Here is a 21,480-nt window from a genome sequence, read left to right on the forward strand (position 1 = left end):
TATCATTTCTCTTTTAATTTACTTAGGAAAAAAGATTCAAATTGATGTGGGAAGAGCAGATATTTATAGTTAAGCAGGAACATGGCAATATCAATATCAAAAGCTAATAAAATGAATAATCATTCTGTGCGTACTTAATAACAAGGACATGGGCATGTGCTGATAGTGAACAGAACTCATAATTGTTATCACATAGTAATTTCTATTTATAAAGAAGTGTCTAGCAGCAATGTTGTTCTAGTTAGTGTTAGAGAAGGCAGACATTAAGGGGAGTGGGGTTAACACGACACACTTAGGGTTTTATCAGAAACTGGGAGGTTCAAACCACAGGATGCTGCCCCTTCTCCCCAGGTTGCCTGTCACTGCCCTGGGTTGTCACCGGTTCTGATGTGAAGATGAACTTGTGAACGCTTTCGAGATCAGCTTGCAAGAGGCATCAAGATCTCCAGGAGAGACTTGCCCTAAATGAGGAGTCAGGAAATCTGGGTTCCAGTCCTATTAGGATCACTGACTAGCCAGTTACTCCATTGCTCTGCGTCAGTTTCTTGCCTGTTAAAGGAAGGGGCCAGATGATACCAACTCCAAGTCCTATCTAGTGAAGACTTTGTAGCTTTCTGGGAAGACACTATGATCTAAGAAGCCTGAGAACTAATCGGAACTCTTCTTACCAAATTCTAAACTCTTCTCCACCCTGTACTGCCTTCTTTTCACCAATCTCATGAAAACAGTAGTCAGTTTAGACAGTTCTGTTTTTGCTACATCTCTCCTCATACTCTCAGTTATCTTTCACTGTCTGAGACAGAGAGGGTGAGAGAGGGAGCTGGACTCACTTTCTTTTCCTCCTTTGCACATGAGACAAGAGCTAAATTAATTCACATTCATGTAAACTTTCAGCTTCATAGGAGGACTGTAAGTGCAGAAATGCAGATTACTCCTATTTCTAGTAATTTCAGCATCTATTGTTAATCAAAGAGACAGAGGACAACAAACGAATATATATTTTACAAGATTTTCTTTTCCTTTGCTAAGAATCACCTTGGAGGTTTTATATTTGTGTAAGTCCCTTAAACATTCAAAACACCCACATTATGTTCAGGGTTAAAAGAACCATCTAAATCTGAAACTATATAGTACACCACCCTATAGTAACCAAGCTTCCAATTTTCTTACAGGTATAGTTTAAGGACAGCAGTAGCATCCCCAAATTATACTTTGTAACCTTCTTTTTAATAGCTTTCGGTTCTTGAGAAAGCAACCCTTCCACTGCCTGTGATACCCTCCCATTCCCTCTACATCTCATCTCTTTCAAAGTACAGCTCAAAACACTGCTTCTACATTTTCCTCTAATTATTCCAATCCACTCTGAATAATGTCCCAGTAGCACCTCTATTAACGCTTTTACATGAATGCTTTTCCATAAAATAATTTTTCATTGTCTATCTTCTTTGGCACATAATAAACTCACCACGTTATTGGCTGTACCACTCACTTATTAAATTTCATTTGTTCAGCAAACTATTAGCTATAGTAGTTATCTCTTTTTGTTTATTCAGAAACCATCCCACTTCTTTCAGTAACAGAACCTTTCCTTTTCTCTGGAACTTTTCTATGAGGTCCAAGTTGGACCTTCACAATAGGTACGGACATGCGATGTGGATTGTCCAATCAGAATGCTCCATGCTCTCTGGCCACAGCAGTTGGTTCAGAGACGGACAGGGCCCATCAGAGTCCCTCCAGGAGATTTGCTATATGGATTTTAGAAGAGAGAGGGTATCTCTCTTTCTAAGATTTCCAGCTATAAGTATGATATAAGTTCAGGGCTACTATTTTGCCACGTGGGGAATCAGGCTATACAATAATAAAGCCAAGCAGGTACAAACAGAAGCAAGAGTTTGACAGAACAAAAAAAGACTTTTGAGTTTCACAGTGGCATGTAAATCAATGAAGTTAGAACACTCCCTCACACCATAAACAAAAATAAACTCAGAATGGCTTAAAGACTTTAACATAAGACAAGACGCCATAAATCTCCTAGAAGAGAACACAGGCAAAAACATTCTCTGACATAAATCGTAGCAATGTCCTCCTAGGTCAGTCTACCAAGGAGACAGAAATAAAAGCAAAAATAAACAAATGGGACCTAATTAAACTTATAGGCTTTTGCACAGCAAAAGAAACTATAAACAAAATGAAAAGACAACCTACAGAATGGGAGAAAATGTTTGCAAAGAATGCAGCTGACAAGGGCTTAATTTCTAGAATACACAAACAGCCCCTACAACTCAAAACAAAAAGCCAAACAACCCAATCAAAAAATGGGCAGAAGACCTAAACAGACATTTCTCCAATGAAGACATACAGATGGCCACTAGGCATATGAAAAGATGTTGAATATCACTAATTATCAGAGAAATTCAAAACAAAACTACAATGAGTTACCACCTCACATCAGTCAGAATGGCCATCATTCCACAAACAATAAATGCTAGAGAGGGTGTGGAGAAAAGGGAACCCTACACTGTTGGTAGGAATGTAATTTGAAGCAGCCATTATGCATAACAGTGTGGAAATTCCTCAAAAGACTAAAAATAGACTTGGCACATAATCCAGTAAACCCACTCCTGGGGATAAGGAAACCCTAATTCAACAAGATACGTGCACCCCAAGTGTTCATAGCAGTACCATTTACAATACATGGAAGCCAAGACATGGAAACAACCAAAATGTTCATCAAAAGATGACTGGATAAAGAAGATGTTGTATGTACATATGTATGTGTATACACACACACACACACACACACACACACACACACACACACACACACACACACACACACAGTGGAATACTACTCAGACATAAAAAAGAAAGAAATGTTATTTGCAGCAACATAGATGGACCTAGAGATTACCATACTAAGTGAAGTCAGACAGAGAAAGACAAGTATCATATGACATACATAGAATCTTAAAAAATGACACAAATGAACTTATTTACAAAACAGAAACAGAGTCACAGATATAGAAAACAAACTTACGGTTACCAAGAGGGAAATGCAGGGGAGAGACAAATTAGGAGTTTGGGATTTGTAGTTACTAACTACTACATATAAAAATATGTAAACAACAAGGTTCTTCTGTCTAGCACAGGGAACTATACTCAATATCCTGTAGTAACCTATAATGAAAAAGAATATAAAAAGTAATGTTCTAAAAAAACCAAAAGAAGACTGAGTTCCACTGTTACGATTTGAATCCTTGGACAAAACCAGGTATAAAACCAACCACTTCCTGAATGTTCCAGTTTCATAATTCAACATATTCTTTTTTTTTTTTTTTTTGGCTTAAGCTAGTCTGGATTTGGTTTCTGCCCTTACAACTGAAAGACTCCTGACAAACACATTAGCTGTTTACTGTGCCAAACACTGAATAGCTAATTTGGAGCCTGAAGTTTACATACAGTGGTAGCTAAATTCAAAGATAACCCTAATGAATCATGCCTTCCTTTATGTAGTCTTTGTGTAGTCCCCTCCCACACTAAGCCTGGGCTCACCCAGTGACCTGCTCTAACAGAATGTGGCAGAAGAGATATTACACCAGACCTGGATCTAGGCCTTAAAAAGGCCTGGAAGCTTCTCCTCTCATACTTTTGAGAGTCCTGGGTCACTGTGTAAGAAGTATGACTACCCTGATGGAGAAACCACAAGGAAAAGCTGTATGAAAGGGGAGATCTCTGAGACTACATGGCTGTGGGGAGGGATCCAGCCATCTGAGCATCCCAGCTGAGGCAAGCCATCTTGGATGTTCCAGCCTCATGTGCCATCAGATTATAGCCATGCAAGATACCCCAAGACAATCCAGCAGAAAAACTGCAGCTGAGCCCCAGGCAATCTTCTAAATCAAGAGAACCAATATACCGGTCGTTGTTCTTGGTACTAAGTTTTGGGATGATTTATTATACAGCGATAGATAATGGAAACAAATGTATAGATTCAATAATTACATTTTCTCAGCTACAGGGACGCAAGCTTCAGGGCATGTAATCCAGCCAATTTTGCTTTCTCTTTAAGAAATTAAAATTCTTGATAGGAATTTAAGTATTCTACACAATTGATTGAAATAAAGAGATACAATGTAAATTTACATCAAAATGTTAATACTTCAACAAAGAGCACTAATCAAATCAAAATTTAAATCAAAACTTCAATAGTAGGGGGCAGGGCATAGCTCAAGTGGTAGAGTATATGCTTAACATGCAAGAGGTCCTGGTTCAATCCCTAGTATCTCTTCTAAAAACAAACAAACCTAATTACCCCTTCGCCAAAAAAAAAGGAAAAAAAAGTATGAATTAAAAAAAAAAAGCTTCAATAGTAATGAGTAATAATGCAAACTCCAAGCTTTCCTGAGGATTGACAAGATTAAAAGCTAAAACTTCGTAGATACAGTAGATTTTACTATGTATGTATGGAATAGTCAAGGTTCTAAGTGGCAGAGAAGGAATTATCGAAAGCATACTGGGTAAGTCATAGATGATTCAGGAAGATGGAGAGTGAGACTTGGAAAGTAAGCAGGAATAAACCAAGCTGGGCAGCAGATGGGAGCATGGCCAAAATTGCTCCAGAATCACTCTTCAAGGACAGTTTCATGAAGATTACCACCACTGCTGCTGCTAAACACAGAACACCACATCCTGCCCTGCAGACTGGATGTTCACTGTGCCAGGGCCACTGCTGCCGCCGCTGCCCCAAGTGACTGGAAGTTGCCAGTACTGCCTATACCACATCACAAGACCCTCCATCACCTCTACACTCGGGGTCCTGAGCTCCCTGATTAGAGTTTAGAGTAGGTGCATGTGATTGGTCCAGCCCAGGATGGGTCCCCAGAGAGCAAGCAAGCCTGGACTTGGTGTTTTTATAATGGAAGGTGAGCTCTGTCTTCCTCCAAGGCCACACTGTGGGGAATTCCCTAAACACAGAAAGAGATTTAGAAGCTAGGTGGTCAAAAAATGACAAAGGGCAATCATATATCACTATTTTATTTTCCTTTTAAAAAATGACTGGGCTTTCTATGGATAGAACAAAAAGACATAGCTTCTTGCTTCTCCTTTCTGAACATACTAAATTCATTTGGAAAAAACATAGGAGCTTCTTAAAAGCTATTTTAAGACAATGTCATCAGCCATTGTATTACCACCACGTGTAGGTATTTCACTGCTACTTTGGGCATTGCGGTTTGCACTTGGAAGCAACCCCTCCCTGCGCTGTCTGGTCTAGCCTTCTCCCTGACCTGGACACCTTCTAATGCTGCTGCTGGGCTGGGTTTGGAGGGCCTACCCCCGTCCTGGCCCCGTCCAGCCCAAGAATGACTGTGATCACGCCTAGACAGGCTTAGGTGCCCTGCTAAAATCCATTCTCATGATCTTTTTGGTCTTCTTTTGTTCATCCCCACAGGCCTACAAAACAGTATCTCCTTTCATTTTCCCTCAGGGAAGATAAAAAAATTGTTATACCTCCTTTAAGTCCTTTCAACTAGGAACACCCCATCCTCACCATTTTAATAGAGTCTATAAAATCATTGAGGCCGTTGTACATCTTCCTGAAATACTAACGCGTTATGTTGTCCTGAGCTGTACAGCACAGTAGCTGCGATGAAGACAGATCCGGCTTTGAATCACAGCCCTGTCACTTACTAGCATAGACCTTGGGTTATTTAATCTTTCAGAGACTCAGTTTTCCCATTTGTAAAATGAAAATGCTAATACTTAAGCACACTAGGTTATTATAAGGATTAAATAAAATAATGTATGTATAGCACCTAACAGAGTGCCTTACACAAAGTATTTACTCAACACAGTTGCTATTGGCAATAATAGTAGCAAGAGAAAAATGATAAAACGATTTATTTTAAGGAGTTTGTTGTTACTACCTCATCTTATTTATACGTGGAAAAATGAAATTTTATGGAAGAATGAGAGATATAAACACTTCACGATGCAGCATGAAAAGAAAATGGGGAGGTTACAGTTAATCAGATAATCTGGCCTATACTCAGGTATTATATTGAAGCATCAATATTAAAAGACAAAATACAGTAAAATATATGTAATGCTAAAACTACTAAATGCAGTAGTATTCTTTGATGGGGGACAGAATCTACCAGTCTCAGGTGCAAAATTCATAAACCCCAATTATCATTGCAATGAGAAAACACAGAAATCCCAGCTAGCACATTTTTCTTCACACAGATAAATGATCAATAATCAATTCTTATTGTTCCTCTATTTGGTTCTAAATATAAATAATATTTCAGGGAAAGAGATTAATATGGGAAAGGGAGAAACAAACTTATTGTTCTAAGAAAGGGTTAGTCTGCTGTAGGAGATTAAACAAAACTTTGAAGTTAGGATTTATAATGGAGTGGACAAGACAGATTAGACAGAATAGAAAAAGTTAGTATTAATATTAATTATCTGATTAAAAAGAACTGTGTTCTGTATAGCACAGGGAACTACATTCATTATCTTGTAGTAACCTTTAATGAAAAAGAATAAATGTATATATGTGCATGACTGGGACATTATGCTGTATACCAGAAATTGACACATTGTAACTAACTACGCTTCAATTAAAAAAAAGAAAGAACTGTGAACATGTATAATGTATAGCTCCTGTTTTTAGGGGTGAGCCAGCCTTCGTGCCAACAGCAGGATATGGATGTGTGACAGTGAGTCACCCTAGCTAGTACACAGTTCTCCCCATTGTATCTGCCTGGGTGAGCCTCCCTTTTAAGATAGTTGACAAAAGGAAATTTCTCTCTCATTCTACAGGTGAACTAGCACAAAGGTGGGTATTACCCAAGCAGATCTGCACAGGTCCTATCAGAACATAGGGACCTGAGGAAAGGAGTTGCAGGTTTTATAGGAAAACTGCATTTTTTTTTTTTAATTTAAAAAAGGAAAAAGAGCTATTAGAGACTCTTTGGCTTCAGGGCCCATAATTTAAACATATGCCATTGGTGAGGAGCCTCAAAATGCCTGAGAGCACAATCTTCCCTCTTCACAACAAAAAGTAAATATTTAAGGCTCATTAGAGGAACTGGCAAATAGCTGATAGCCAATAGCTACAAAATTTTAAGGCAGTCAGCTCCCTGGCAGACAGATGCTTCCCTTGTTCAAATGTTAGTTATGTGTCATTATCATTTCAATACTTTCATCCCTGGAGAACTAGGAAACCAAGAAAGGATTTAAAAAAAAAAAAACGCAAACTTTCTGACAACTGAAAAAATAAAAATTCTCCTATGCTATATAATTAAAGTTAACAACAGAAACAGACTCACTGCCACATACACAGAGAGGAGAGAAGCTGAAACTTCAAATGACTGATTTATCACAGCAAGTAATTACTTTATGTTTTTCACAAACATTTGAAACCTATTATTACTTTCACAGCGGCACACATCAACAGAAGACTGTCACCTAAGGGAGAAATGGGGAACTGGGCTGTAATTAATTTCTGGTCGAATAGATCATGAAGCCTTTAATGTTGTCAATAAAACGCTCTAGCCACTAAAAATCTCCAACCCTTCCCTCCCGCCTCTGTCCCAGTACCCCAAAAAGTTTAATCAGCGTCTTTGTGAAACTGATTGCCTTAAGGAACCTGAGATGCTGTGTTCAAGCTGGCTGCAAAGTTGAGGCCATCGATCCAGATCCAATCCCTCCCCGACCCGGGTATCAAGAGAGAGATGTCAGTCAAGAGCTGGCCTCTCCTACCCCCACTTGTTTTTTTCCACATTTGACTCCATCTCCAAGTGAGGAAAACAGAAGGTGTGCAATTCTTTGGAGAAATTTAAACTTGCAGATGCCAGGCAATGGAAATCATTATAGCAGCGACCGAAGCCTATATCTTTAAAGGTTAGAACACAAATATTAAAAGTGCCTCCAGGAAAAAGTGAAATGGCTGATCTGAATAAAACCTTTCCATCAATTGGAAAACCACAGCACAGCAAAGAAGATGAACAGCTACAGCAGATCTGACATTTATATTTTTGAGTACCTACATGTTTATTTTTTGAATTACTGTTCAGAGCCTTATGAGACCTTTACAGGTCATACAAAAAGTGGTAGCCAGCTTCTCTATCTAACTCTCCAGTACATGGGGTGAGCAAATGCTACAACTGTGATCTTAAGCCCAAGTTTAAGCACAACTCATGGGTTGATTTTATTTACTAGTGACCCATGAGATAAATAAAATACTATACAGTTCACCCCCAAACTTCCAGGAACACAACTTGACCCGGCCTCAAAATAATAATGGTGACTCCATAAGCAGTTTTAAATGATGATGTAACTTAATCCATAATAGTGCTTTCAGGTCATTTTTATTTTCACTGCCTGCAGAAGGGGGAAAAAAGAGGAAGGGGGACTCAAGGAGAATAAGAGACTGAGAGATAAATGGCCTGTATATCAGAGAGTCTCAAAGAACATGAGGTTAGGTCAGCATTTCTCTAAGAGTGTCCAAGAACTACCTCCATAAGGATGCCCTGGGCACCTGTTAAACAAACTGCAGATGCCCAGGCCCTACTCTCAACTTTCTAAGTCAGAACTTTTAGGGATGGGATCAGAGAATCCCATCTAAAACAAGTTCCTGAGGAAATTCTTATGTCCTTTAACCTTTGCTAACCACTAGGTTAATTGGCTTGGTGTTTTAAGAGTACAGGTGGAAGCACTTGGGATTAACGATAGAGATTACCAGTGATGCGATCATGTGCTGGTTCTCATTTGCAGTATAATTCCTCTTAAGAGCATGGTCTTGGACGTCCGGGGCTATTGCTCCAGGACAGTTGTTTGGAAAATGGGGAGAACACCAATAAGCAGCACTGCACCTAACGGCTGAGCAAAATCAGCCCCAACGTATTCCAGCCTAAGAGGGGTGTGCAGAGCCCTCCAGTGACACTGCTAATTTAAAGCTACGTACAGCTGCTGAGGACAGAGCTCGATGCAGACACAACCAGAAGAAATAAAGGAAAAGAACATGTCTGAGAGCTATTGAAAAATAAAATCATCTTTTAATTAAACAAAGAAAAAACAGAGACCTAATGTTTACCAAACGACAGCCCTGATTTCACATGGTTAAGAACATTTAGAGACTTTGGGGCTAGACTGACCTATGTTTGAATCCTGACTCTCAGTATTATATAAACTGGGAATTTACATATTAGCCTCTTTAAGCTCTAGTTTTTTCATGTAGAAAATGGGGTAATAATAGCTACATACAGAGGTTTAGGGAGGATTCAGTGAACCAATGTAGGTAAAATAATTCCTGTGGTTCATGTTATGGACTGAGTTCAATTATACAAAAGTAACAAAATTACTCTCTTATTAAAATGGTAATATATCATCATCATCACTGAGAGAGAAATTTAGGCCTCCAGGTGATTTACACTAAAGTCACTTGACTTCTAGATGCTGTCCTTGTTTTAGTGGAAGCAGTTTGGAGTCAAAGGTCTATAAAGCTAGGCACATGTTTATTTCTTAATAACCTGTCTGTAACTAGCTAAGGATGCTCTCTGAAACATGCATGGAAATTCACATTTATCAAACATGCTTTGAAACTCAAATTGCACTCGTGAACACTTTAGACTGCTGGCTATCACAGAGAAGTAAAGGAAAACAAAAATAAAACCCAGAAACATAAACCAAACAAAATACAATCATAGTAACTAGTCACAAGAACTTGATGATGAAGTGAGGAGGAAGAACACAGTAATAAAAATAAAGTGTTAACCAATGGGTACAAATGAAGAGCCATATGGATATGCTGTGATATTAATTTCAGAGAACAGAAAATCGAGGGGGATAAGAGGGTTATAAAGTGAGAAATCAACAGGGGCTTGACTGTTGAGGAGGTTGAGAGACCAAAAGGGACTGGCTGGGTGCTGACCACTGAGTTCACTGCGGCCCAATGGGATGCCTTTGGCACTGTGGTCATTCTCTCTTTAGACTGGTAAACGATGTTCAGCAAGGCAGGAGATAGAAGGGAGAGGCCTTTCTATATAAGATGGAACAAGAAAGGGGGTGAGGAAGTCTGGTCTTGATATGGTTTAGAAGGGACTGTAGCTCTGCTTTTAACACTGGTAATTGTGCCTATTTCCTACTTTTAAGCATTGAAATTAAACACTCTATCTTTATTTATAAAACAAGAAAGGTCAGCTTCCAGTCTCAAGTTTTTCCGTAAGAATTCTAATAGAGGTGGTAAATGATCGTTCTTGGGCTTCAGTCACAGAACAAGCTTAATGTGTTTCTCAAACAGTGTAGTCTTGGGCTGGCAGAAAAATGGCCTCATAGGGTGAATTAATTTAATTTCCGAACTGTGACGACGACTGAAGTAGTGCAGGGTATATAAATAGCACAATTTGATGAGAGATTTTGGACAAGTCACTTCTGATTTCTGTTCCCTGGGATCTTTATTGGAAATAATAACACCTGCCATCTAAGCTAATCTCTGAATCATTCCAATGCTAGCACACGGGAAGAAGACAATCACTGGCTGCCAATGATCTTGAGGAACCTTAAATTATACATTGGCATTGTATATGTACAAGGTATGGTGACACTAATTGAGCATAATCAAAAGAAATCTTACTTAATCAGAGCCTCATGCATGAGACAGGTTTATGAGAAATCAAACACCGATACGGATAGGTGTTATTTGGAGAGTCTTCTAAGTACTCATTGTTTGTTCTGCGGTACTCTCAGGGGATACGAAGACCAGTAGGCATATTCACCTGCCTTCAAAGAGCCCTAATTAAGCAATGAATTATCAATTAATTATTAGAATGCGTGGAACCTACTGTAAGTGCAATAAACACAGCAAAAGGAGATCAGTGGAAAGTGGTATGATTAGAAACAGCTATAGTCAGAAACAAAGTAAAGGTTTAATTAGGGAGATGTAATACCATTTAAATCTACTTATAAAGGTATTTACAAAAATTTCCTCAGAGATGAAGTCATACAAATTTTTGTTTTGTTATTAAATTTTAATATTTTCTTCTTCCAGGCAGCAAAAAGCTATTCAGCCCATTTTATTCCCCAATTTACTTGGGTACCTAGGAAAGTCAGGGCTAATACTGCATCACCATTAAATTCAAGAGATATAACGGAGTTTTTACTGGCACCATTATTACAAGAATCTTGGTAGCAAACTAAGCTGTCCTACAAAATTAATCACAAATCCACACGGTTAATAATCTTGAGCCAAAGCCTGGAGTAAAGGGTACTCAACGGGTAAAAGTTAGTAAAGGGATAGGTTACCCCAGAATTCAAAAGATAGTTAAGAGCAATGGCAGAGTAAAGCTGAGGAAAAAATGTGAAAATGAAGTGGGGGAAAAAAACACATACATATATATGTGTGTGTGTATATATATATATATATTTTTTTTTTTTCAGGAACAAACTTGCTCTTTAAGCAAGGCAGTCAAAGACTATTCTATTTGATAGGTGGGGGCATTCCATATTCAGCCAAGTCACTTCTGAAGCTGACTGCAGAAGCAGCACCTGCTCCTGACTCATCAGAGAGCCAGGGATTCAGGAGATCACAGGTCTGTCTGGATGTCTGTGGGTGTTTCCAGTAGGTGGCGGCATGTCATTGCTAATCCCTATCTATCCAACTACGCCCTGGTCACTCCAAAGAGAAAAACCCATAACCTTTCCTGCAGAAAATCAAAGTACCATTCCTGGTACAATAGGTTTGTAGGAATTAAGTCTACCTGAACAGCTTCCTTGGAAGGCATTCAGTACTCTCACCTATGCCAGAGATCATGCCTGGCCTTGTAAAAAGTACAAGGTCAAGGATAAAGCAGGGGTCCGGACTGATAGACGCAGGTTCCAGGCTGGTTTTGTCACTCAATCGCTCACTTTGAGGAAAGCAGCTTAAACAGTTTACCTCAAAGAGGAGTTGGAGAAGTTAAAACGAGAAGATGCTTTCATTCACTGAGAAGAAAGATGCTCCGGCACCGGTCCCTCTTCAGTGCAGGCAGCACTTTCAGGAGCTGTCCTTTTCCGGCTCTCGCACTGCGGGACCATTCCTTCCCAAAACCATCTCCTCTAACGGTTTTAAACAACAACCCTATGCTGATGATTCCTTAAACTGATTGTTCAATCCAGACCCCTCCTCCGTTCTCCAAGCTTCTAGCTCACACATCATGTTGCACATCAGCCATCTCCATCTGGAAATCTCACAGGCACTTACACTTGTAAGTAAGTGTACCCTCCCTCTTTCTGTAGCTTATCTTATTTGGTGGTATGGGGACCCAGACAGACACCCACGTCAGAGTAGAGGGTCATCTCTGACTCATTTTTCTTTATCCTCACCATTCAATTACTTTTTAAATCCTGCCTATTTTAGCTTGTTCGTACTTCTCAATTCTGTCTCCTCCATCCCCACCAGGACTGACCTAGTTCAGGCCCTACACATCTCTCTTTTTATAATCACCTTCCAGTTGGTCAGCAAGGCCTCCAGTTTTATTGCCCTCAAGTCTATATCCTATACAGTTGCTGAAATCACCTTCTTAGGATACAAATCTGACCATCTCACTCCTCTGCTTAAAACCCTGTAGGTCACCAACAGAATAAAGTCCAAACACTTTAACCTCATCACTCCACAAATATTTATTGAATGCCAGGTACTATTCATAGCCCTGGGGCTACAGAAGTAAGAGTCCTTGCCTCCTGGAGCTCACATTCGACGTCCACTTGAGATTAAGTATCACCTCCTCCAAAAATTCTGCCTTGATCTATCTCTCCAGATGGGAGAGGGAAACTCAAACAGAGGTATTTCCTTTACAGAGTTTCCCACTCATGTGAGTATAAAACATGGGCTACTTATTTCCTATGACATAACATTTAGGGTGTTTAAAGCTGTAAAGTTCAACCTTTTTAAAAACTGAGGTATAATGGACATAGAACATGTTAGTTTTTCTTTCTTAAAAAAAAAAACTTCATTGAGATGTAATTCACATACCATACGATTTACTTATTTAAAGCATACAGCTAAATGTCTTTTAATCAATTCACAAGGTTGTCTAAATGTCAGCATGATCTACTTTAGAACATCGTCATCACTCCAAAAGGAAACCTTATACCCATGTCCCCATTTCCTTCCAACCCAACAGCTCTATGGAACCACTATTCTACTTTCTATCTCTGTAACTCTGGCTATTTTGGGCATTTCATATGAATATATATGGTCTTTTGTGACTGGCATCTTTCATTTTACATACAGTTTTCAAAGTTCATCTATGTTCTATTATATTAGTACTTTTGTTTTATAGCTGAATAATATCCATTGTATATATGGATTTATCACATTTTATTCATCACTTGATGGCTATCTAAGTTGTTTCCACTTTTTGGCTATTATGAATAATGCTCTGATGAACATCTGTGAACAAACTTTTGTGGAGATGTATGTTTTCCTTTCTCTTGGGCATATACATAGGAGTAGAACTGCTGGGTCATATGGTAACTCTCCGTTTAACTTTTTGAGGAATTGATGAATTATTTTTCAAAGCAGCTGCAGCATTTTATATTCCTATCAGCAACATGTGAGCATTCCAGTTTCTCTACATCCTCTCTAAGACTTTCTATTGTCTGTCTGTTTTAGTATAGCAATCCTAGTGGGTAGAATGTGGCATCTCATTGTGGCTTTGATTTGTTTCCCTAGTAACAAATAATGTTGAGCATCTTTTCATGTGTGCATTGGCCATCTATATATCTTCTTTGGAGAAATGTCTTCCTTGTCTATTTTTTAATTAAGATTTTATCTTCTCCTAATAGTTTTAGATTTACAGAAAAATTGAGAAGATAGAACAGAGATTTCCCATGTAACTTATACCCAGATTCCCTGTAATTAACATGTTACATTAGCATGGTACATTTATCACAAGTGATGAACCAACATCGATACAACATTACTATTAACTAAAGCCCACAGTTTATTCACATTTCCTTAGTTTTTACCTAATGCCCTTTCTCTGTTTCAGAATGTCATCTAGGACATCACATTACATAATTGTCCTGTCTTCTTACGTTCCTCTTAGCTACAACAGTTTCTCTGATCTTCCTTGTTTTTGATAACTTTGACAATTTTAAGGAGTACTGGTCAGGTATTTTGTAGGATCTTCATGTACTGGCATCTGTCTGATGTTCTTCCTCTTTATGTTATGGGTTCTGGGTTCTGGGGAAGATCACAGAGGTAAAGTGCCACTTTTATCTCCTCTTATCAAGGGTAGAGCCATCAACATGATTTATGCACGTTGATGTTGACCTTGATCACCTGGCTGAAATACTGTTTGTCAAATTTCCCCACTATAAAGTTACCCACCATATGTACTCTGAGGAAGGAAGTCACTATGTGCAACCTGCTCTTAAGAAGTGGGATGTTACGCTCCCTTATCTCTAGAGTAGCTACGTAATCTATCTGGAATGCTTCTGCACAGATTTGTCTCTTCCTCCTCATTTACTGATGGACTCAATCATTTATTTATATCCACATATAGTATGGACTTACGGATATTCACCTTCTACTCCAGGTTATAATCCAATACTACCTCACTTTGTTGCTCATGTTGTCCCAGCTTTGCCGTCGGGAGCTCTTTCAGTTGGCGCTTTGGCCTCTTGACACAAGGGCTCACGTGTGTGTGTAATTCTAGGTCTTCCTTACTTTCTGGTACTACAAGATGCTGCAGGCTCATCTTGTGTATCTCCTGCTTCAGTCCTGGGATCGCCCATTTCCCCCAGGAGCCCTGCTTCCTTTTACTGAAGAACAGTACTTAGAAACCAGATTGGGGTACTAGGTGTGCTTGTTGCTTCTGGGATGGCTTTACTTAGTCTTTCATTAGGTTATTTGTTTTTGTATTATTGCTGTAAGAGTTCTTTATATATTCTGGATATAAGTCCCTTATCAGATATATGATAACCAAATATTTTATCCCATTCTATTGGCTGCCTTTTCACCTTCTTGATTCAGTCTCTTACTGAGTTAAACAAATATGGTATATTGTATTTCTCCTTATAAACCTATGTCTAGGGAGGCAGTTCAGGTAAGATTTTTTTTCTCCTTTGGTCCCTGGGTACCAGATGGTTCCTTCTCTACCAGTGAGATCTTTCTGTTGTCTTCTGTGGAGTAGGTGTTCCTATGAATGGGCATTATACATAGGAGATACAAAGCTTCATTGGTCAAATCAACATGTGTAGAACAGCTCCAAAGCTAACCTGGACCTGCCGGAAGAGGGCCTGGGGCTAGAGAGGGATGGAGCACCTAGGAACAGAGACTGCCAATTACTAAAAATAAAACCACTTGTTTAGTATCCTTCTAAGAGTGATCACGACTCTGCTTCATCATGGGAAACGCATGATGAGTACCTATGCTGGTAAGAGCAGGGCTTTCTTAGTAGCTATTCAAGGAGAAAAGAGAGGCTGCCAATCTTGGCCTTTTACATTTCATACTAGAATCACTCTAATTGCATTTTTGTTTAGCCTGAATGCTTCAGATTCTGTCATGGAATTGGAGTGAGACGCTTTTCCCAAATACATTTGAAGCTTGTTCCTATACTAGGTAAGTTGTGTAGGGAAGATAAAGGAATGCAAAGCAAAGCATCTCAGGCCTCATCAAGTCCACCAGTGGTCAGTTCTCTCTCTAGAGCTAACTGAACCTACCAGCAGCATTTGACACAGATGAAGACATCCCCCCCTTAAAATATTTTCCTCACTTCTGGGACACAAACCCCTCCTGGGTATCTTCTTACTTCACTGGCTGCTCCTTTTCAGGTTCCCTTGCTGGTTCTCCTCTCACTCCAACAACTAAACAGTGGAGGATTCAAGGGTCAATTCTTGGACAGCCTTTCCTTTTTCTCTATTTGTGTTCTCACTGAGATCTCACCTCTCATTCTGTCTCGTGGGTTTAAATATTATCTGTAGGCTGGTGATTCCCAAACTCCTCTTTCTAGCCTACACTTCTTTCCTGAACCCTAGACTTGGATATCCAGCTCTCTCCTCTTTACCTCTATATCAGATGTCTAATAGGCATCTCTATATTTCAAAACCCAAACTCTTGATATTCCTTTTCTATTTGCCCCTTAGTCCACCTCCCCAAATGAGCCTGCATTTCCCATGGTCTAGTTCATTCTCATCTCAGTAAAGCTCATTCTCATTTCAGTAAATGAAAACTCCATTCTTTGAATTGCTCAGAATAAAAACCCCAGAGTCATTTGTTCACTTCCGATCCCTCAGCAAATCCCGTCAACTCTACTTTTAGAATACATCCTCACCTGACCATTTCTCATCCTCTCCACTGCTGCCATCTTGGTTTGAATCACCAATATCTTCTACCCAGATTATTGCAATAGTTTTCTAACAGAGCCTTCTGTTTTTGCCCTAGTCTGCAACCTCCCTGCCTCAGGAAGAATGGAAAATTGTCCATTTTCAACTTGGCATCCAGAATTATTCATTTATGAGGTAAGTCAGATTTTGGCATTCTTCTGCTTCAACCTGTCTGATAGGTCCCTACCTCACTCAAAGTAAAAGCCAATGTTAATACAAGAATCTTCAAGATCTCAGCTTCTGAGATTAAACTCCTGACCTCTTCTCTTACTCTGTCCCTTGTTCATTCACTTCAACCACACTGGCCTTGCAGCTGTTGTTCACATGCCAGACATACGCCTCTCCCAGGTCTCTGCTCTGAAAGCCCCCTTCCTGGCATGCTCTTCCCCTAGATATCCACGTGGCTTGCTCCTACTCTTCCTTTAGGTCTTTCCTCAAATGTTTCCATCTCATTAAGGATTTCCACCAACACTCTAAAACTGCAGGCTACCTTCGTCATATCCGGGCACACTCTCTTCTTCTTAGGTCTAATTTTTCACCATCGCCTATATCATCATCTGAAATACTTTGTATTTTCCTTATTTATTAGTTTGTCTGTCTTGCCCACAGTAATGTAAATTCCACAAGGGCATGATCTAGAGAGAAAGCACACTCAATAAATATTTGTTGAATGAACAAACAAAAGGGTGAGGAAGCTTTCTTCTGTGTTAGAACCTTACCATTTCCCGAACCTTAGCTTTCATTTCCTTATCTTTATCAGATACCAGTCTACAAAGAACCAAAATGACCACAAAATCAAGGAGGGGTAATAGAAGCAACAGGAGAGATAAAGGAGGTAACAGAAGTGACTGTAATGGGAGAGACAGATACAAAAGGGAAAAATGCGGTGAGAGAGGGAATGTGGAAGAAAATGCTGGGTTTTTTTGTTTTTTTTAAATGATGTGAAGACTGCCGGATCTACCCCGGGGACTTCAGTGCCCATTCAGACTCCTCTGTTATGCACCACCTGGACTCCTGGGTTGCTTCGGTGACTCAGTTCTGGGGAAGCACAGGACAGCTCAGGGTAAGATCTGATGAAGGCAGCTAAAGAGCACACTCAAAAAGGCCTTCCACTTCCTAGTTAGTCTATGGAGGTTTTCCAGGACAAAGTTTCTTTTTGAGTCTGAAAAATCAGTGTTGGGGTCAAAACCATAGCAGAGATCATTACCATAAGGGAAAGTATCTCTGTAATTCTGGTAATGTTATAGGTCATCTTGATCCTTTGCTCACCCAAGATTTATCCCTGTTAGAGATTAAAAGTAAAGGTGTGTAAAACCGACAAAGGCTTGATCTCCAGAATATATAAGCAGCTCATACGACTTAATAAGAAAAAAACAAACAGCCCAATCCAAAAATGGGCAAAAGACCTAAACAAGCAATTCTCCAAGGAAGAAATACAAATGATCAATAGACACATGAAAAAATGCTCAATATCACTAATTATCAGAGAAATGCAAATCAAAACTACAGTGAGGTATCACCTCACACCAGTCAGAATGGCCATCATTCAAAAATCTACAAATGACAAATGCTGGAGAGGCTGTGGAGAAAAGGGAACCCTCCTACACTGCTGGTGAGAATGTAGTTTGGTTCAGCCACTGTGGAAAACAGTATGGAGATTCCTCAAAAAACTAGGAACAGACTTACCATATGACCCAGGAATTCCACTCCTGGGCACATATCCAGAAGGAACCCTACTCCAAAAATGACACCTGCACCCCAATGTTCATAGCAGCACTATTTACAATAGCCAAAACATGGAAGCAGCCTAAATGTCCATCAACAGATGACTGGATAAAGAAGATGCGGTATATTTATACAATGGACTACTATTCAGCCATAAAAACGGACAACATAACGCCATTTGCAGCAACATGGATGGTCCTGGAGAATGTCATTCTAAGTGAAGTAAGCCAGAAAGAGAAAGAAAAATACCATACGAGATCACTCATATGCAGAATCTAAAAAAAAAACAAAAACAAACAAACAAAACAAACAAAACATAAATACAAAACAGAAACAGACTTACAGACAGAATACAAACTTGTGGTTTCCAAGGGGGCGGAGGGTGGGAAGGGATAGGCTGGGATTTCAAAATGTAGAATAGATAAACAAGATTATACTGTATAGCACAGGGAAATATATACAAGATCTTATGGTAGCTCACAGAGAAAAAAATGTGACAATGAATATATATATGTTCATGTATAATTGAAAAATTGTGCTCTACGCTGGAATTTGACACAACATTGTAAAACTATTATAAATCAATAAAAAAATGTTAGGAAAAAAAGAGCAAAGGTGTGTACAAAGAAAAGAGCCAACTCAACAATACCATAAATAGAAGAATGGACATAAATGGGATCGGTCCAGATCTTTCATTTATTTACAGAAAGAGTGTTCTATATTCCACTGGCCAGGAAGGCTATGAAAGTGAAAAACAACAAGAGCCTTGCAACTTTTTGTTAAGTAAGTTTTTTGACACATGGCAACTAGTGATTAATTACTGTGTTAGAAGATAACATTCCTACAGAGATTTGCTGGAAATACAGATGCTGGCCATACTTGATTAGACACTGCTTAAGGAATGCTGAGACACGCTGCTGCAGTCTATTATTTCTGGCTATTTTGGTATCGCTGTTGTATTTATTTTACATAGCTCCAAGTTCAGTAGAATTGATGGAGCCCCTTTCACAAAACCTGTCCCTATCAAAAGCAAGAACAGAAAAAAATAAGGCTATAAAGTGTATCTACATATATGTGCATGTATGAGAGCAAGAGAAAATGAGGGAGAAAGAGACTACACATAGTAGGGACATATTATTCCTTTTTGTAACACTTCCTCTTTACAAAGAAAGAACTGCAAGGGAGATGCTCTGTTTCTCATAAGCTTCTAAGGAAACTGACCCATGTCAGCTGGTTAAAACGTTCAGGGCATTAAAGATAAACTAAACTTTGTCATTATCCAAGCTCTTTACTACAAAAAGGAAGCCTTGATTTGATACCTATTCGCTCATCCAATATACAAAATGAGCACTTTTGTCCATGCACTGAGGAAATCAAAAACATCTGCGTCTCTTAAAGCATCCAAGACTTGTAAAGATGTCTTTCAAACTGGGATCAGGACGGAATCATCCAATGCTATGTATTTATCCGAGCCAATCTCCTTTCATAGTTCATTAAAGGTTAAGAGTAATAATGGCAGTACCTCTCTCTCAAATAGTCACATTTCAGCTTAAACCTACCTCCTTGGATATCACTCAGAAATCCAACAGTGAAAGGCATGGCTTTCCTGAAGAAATGCTTTGTAGGTATATGGCCTATCAATGCCAACTTTAATATTGCCCAGTCAGCATTTGATTATTCAGATGATAGTGTTTTTAACGTGTGTTCAGGCCCTGTACTGTCTCCCAAAGACTGTGCTAATTTACTTATTTCAGCTAAATTTTTTAAAAAATCATTTAAAAAAGGATGATTGAATTTAGGAATTACATGCCTTAGAGAATTAGAAACGCTTCTCTGTATCCCTTAGGCCTCTATGTTCTTAACTTCCCCTTGTCAATGTTATTATGAATAGACTAATTCAATAATGAGATCATTCCCCATAAGAGATACCAAATAAATGCAGCATGCAGTCACACCTGGTTTCCCTAATCTGAGCAAGGAAGGCTTTCCACCAAATTTAGCCTAAAATAGGGAATTTAATAAACACACACACATACACACACAAATAGGAAGAAAAAGGCAGGGAAGGATGACAGAAAAGCAAAAGAACAGAGTAGTAACTGAACAAATGGAGTGAGAGATTGGAAAAAAAGGATAAAAATGAAGATACATGGTTATACAATTTCAAAACAAAGATCCTAGCATATGTCTTCATAATTATCAAAGTAATACAATATTTCATCATCCCCTTAAATGTCTCAAGAATGATTTAAAATTTGCTTGAACTTCTCCAGGAATTGAAAAATCAAGTGAGAAGACAAAGAAATACTAAATATTAGGCAGGCGCATTCTGGACTATTAAAAACAAATGGCTTCCTAGGCATAAAGGAATTTGTGGAATAATTCATCTAGGTATAAGCAGCAATAAAGAACCAATACCACAATCATCACCCAACTTCTTCAAAACTGCTTAAGTTTTCACTAAAGCACCAAAGGGCCAATGATTTAAGAAAAGTATAGTTAGTGGTAAGACCACATGAAGAGAGCAAAATTAACTGTTAAATTTGAAAAGGTGTATAATAAGGAAACACTAAAAGCTGAGATCAGCAAACCTAGAAAAGAGAAAGTGAAAATGCTACTTAAAAGAAGAACATTCAATTAATTACATGAAGGAACAGCATAGACAGTGATGAGTAACCGCTTTCCCCCCATTAAAACAAGGGGAGATGAATTTCACCTGAAAAAGACAGAAGTGACGAGGAAATAGATTCAAGTAAAAATACACTCGACACATGTCATTTATGATGAGAGGAAAATGTGAAAAATCCAAATTACAAATTTGCAAATAATTAAATAAGGAAATTATGGTTTACTTATACCATGGAACATTTGTTCAAGCATTAAGAATAATATTTGCAAGGGGTGTTGATGGAGATGGGAAAAACCATGCTTTCAAAGAATATTATTCATATGGGAAAATGCAATTCAGTGAGTATACAACACATTAACAAATCTGTGAAGAGAAATCATACGCATATACACACATGAACCCTCACCTATACACACAGCATATGCACAAAAACCCGGAGAAAGTCTATCAGAAATCATCACCTCTACATGAAAAGTTTAAGGGTCATGTTTATATTCTTCTTTTTATTTTATGTTACATATTTTATGCAATGAGCATATATTACTTTTATAATCAAAGTTATTGAAGTTTAGTAGTAAAACAACTTAAGTTAGACAATAGGAAAAATTACCCACTTAAGGGTTGTTAAACATCCAATAGGACTTTAAAGAATTACGTTCTCTGTGACCAAAGAACATCTATTTGTTCCCTTTACCTTTTTAAAATTGAGATATAACTGACCTATCACTACATTAGTTTCAGATGTACAACAT

At 38.7% G+C, this 21,480-nt stretch overlaps 1 protein-coding gene across 3 annotated transcripts in view; it reads right to left on the bottom strand.

Annotated features, from left to right (window-relative positions):
* Positions 1–21,480, bottom strand: part of EXOC4 (exocyst complex component 4) — a 702,098-nt gene that overhangs the window by 37,389 nt on the left and 643,229 nt on the right. The gene's annotated exons all lie outside the window — the stretch shown is intronic.

This window comes from Camelus dromedarius, chromosome 7, assembly GCF_036321535.1.
Source record: "Camelus dromedarius isolate mCamDro1 chromosome 7, mCamDro1.pat, whole genome shotgun sequence".
In the NCBI taxonomy this organism is placed as follows: domain Eukaryota; kingdom Metazoa; phylum Chordata; class Mammalia; order Artiodactyla; family Camelidae; genus Camelus; species Camelus dromedarius.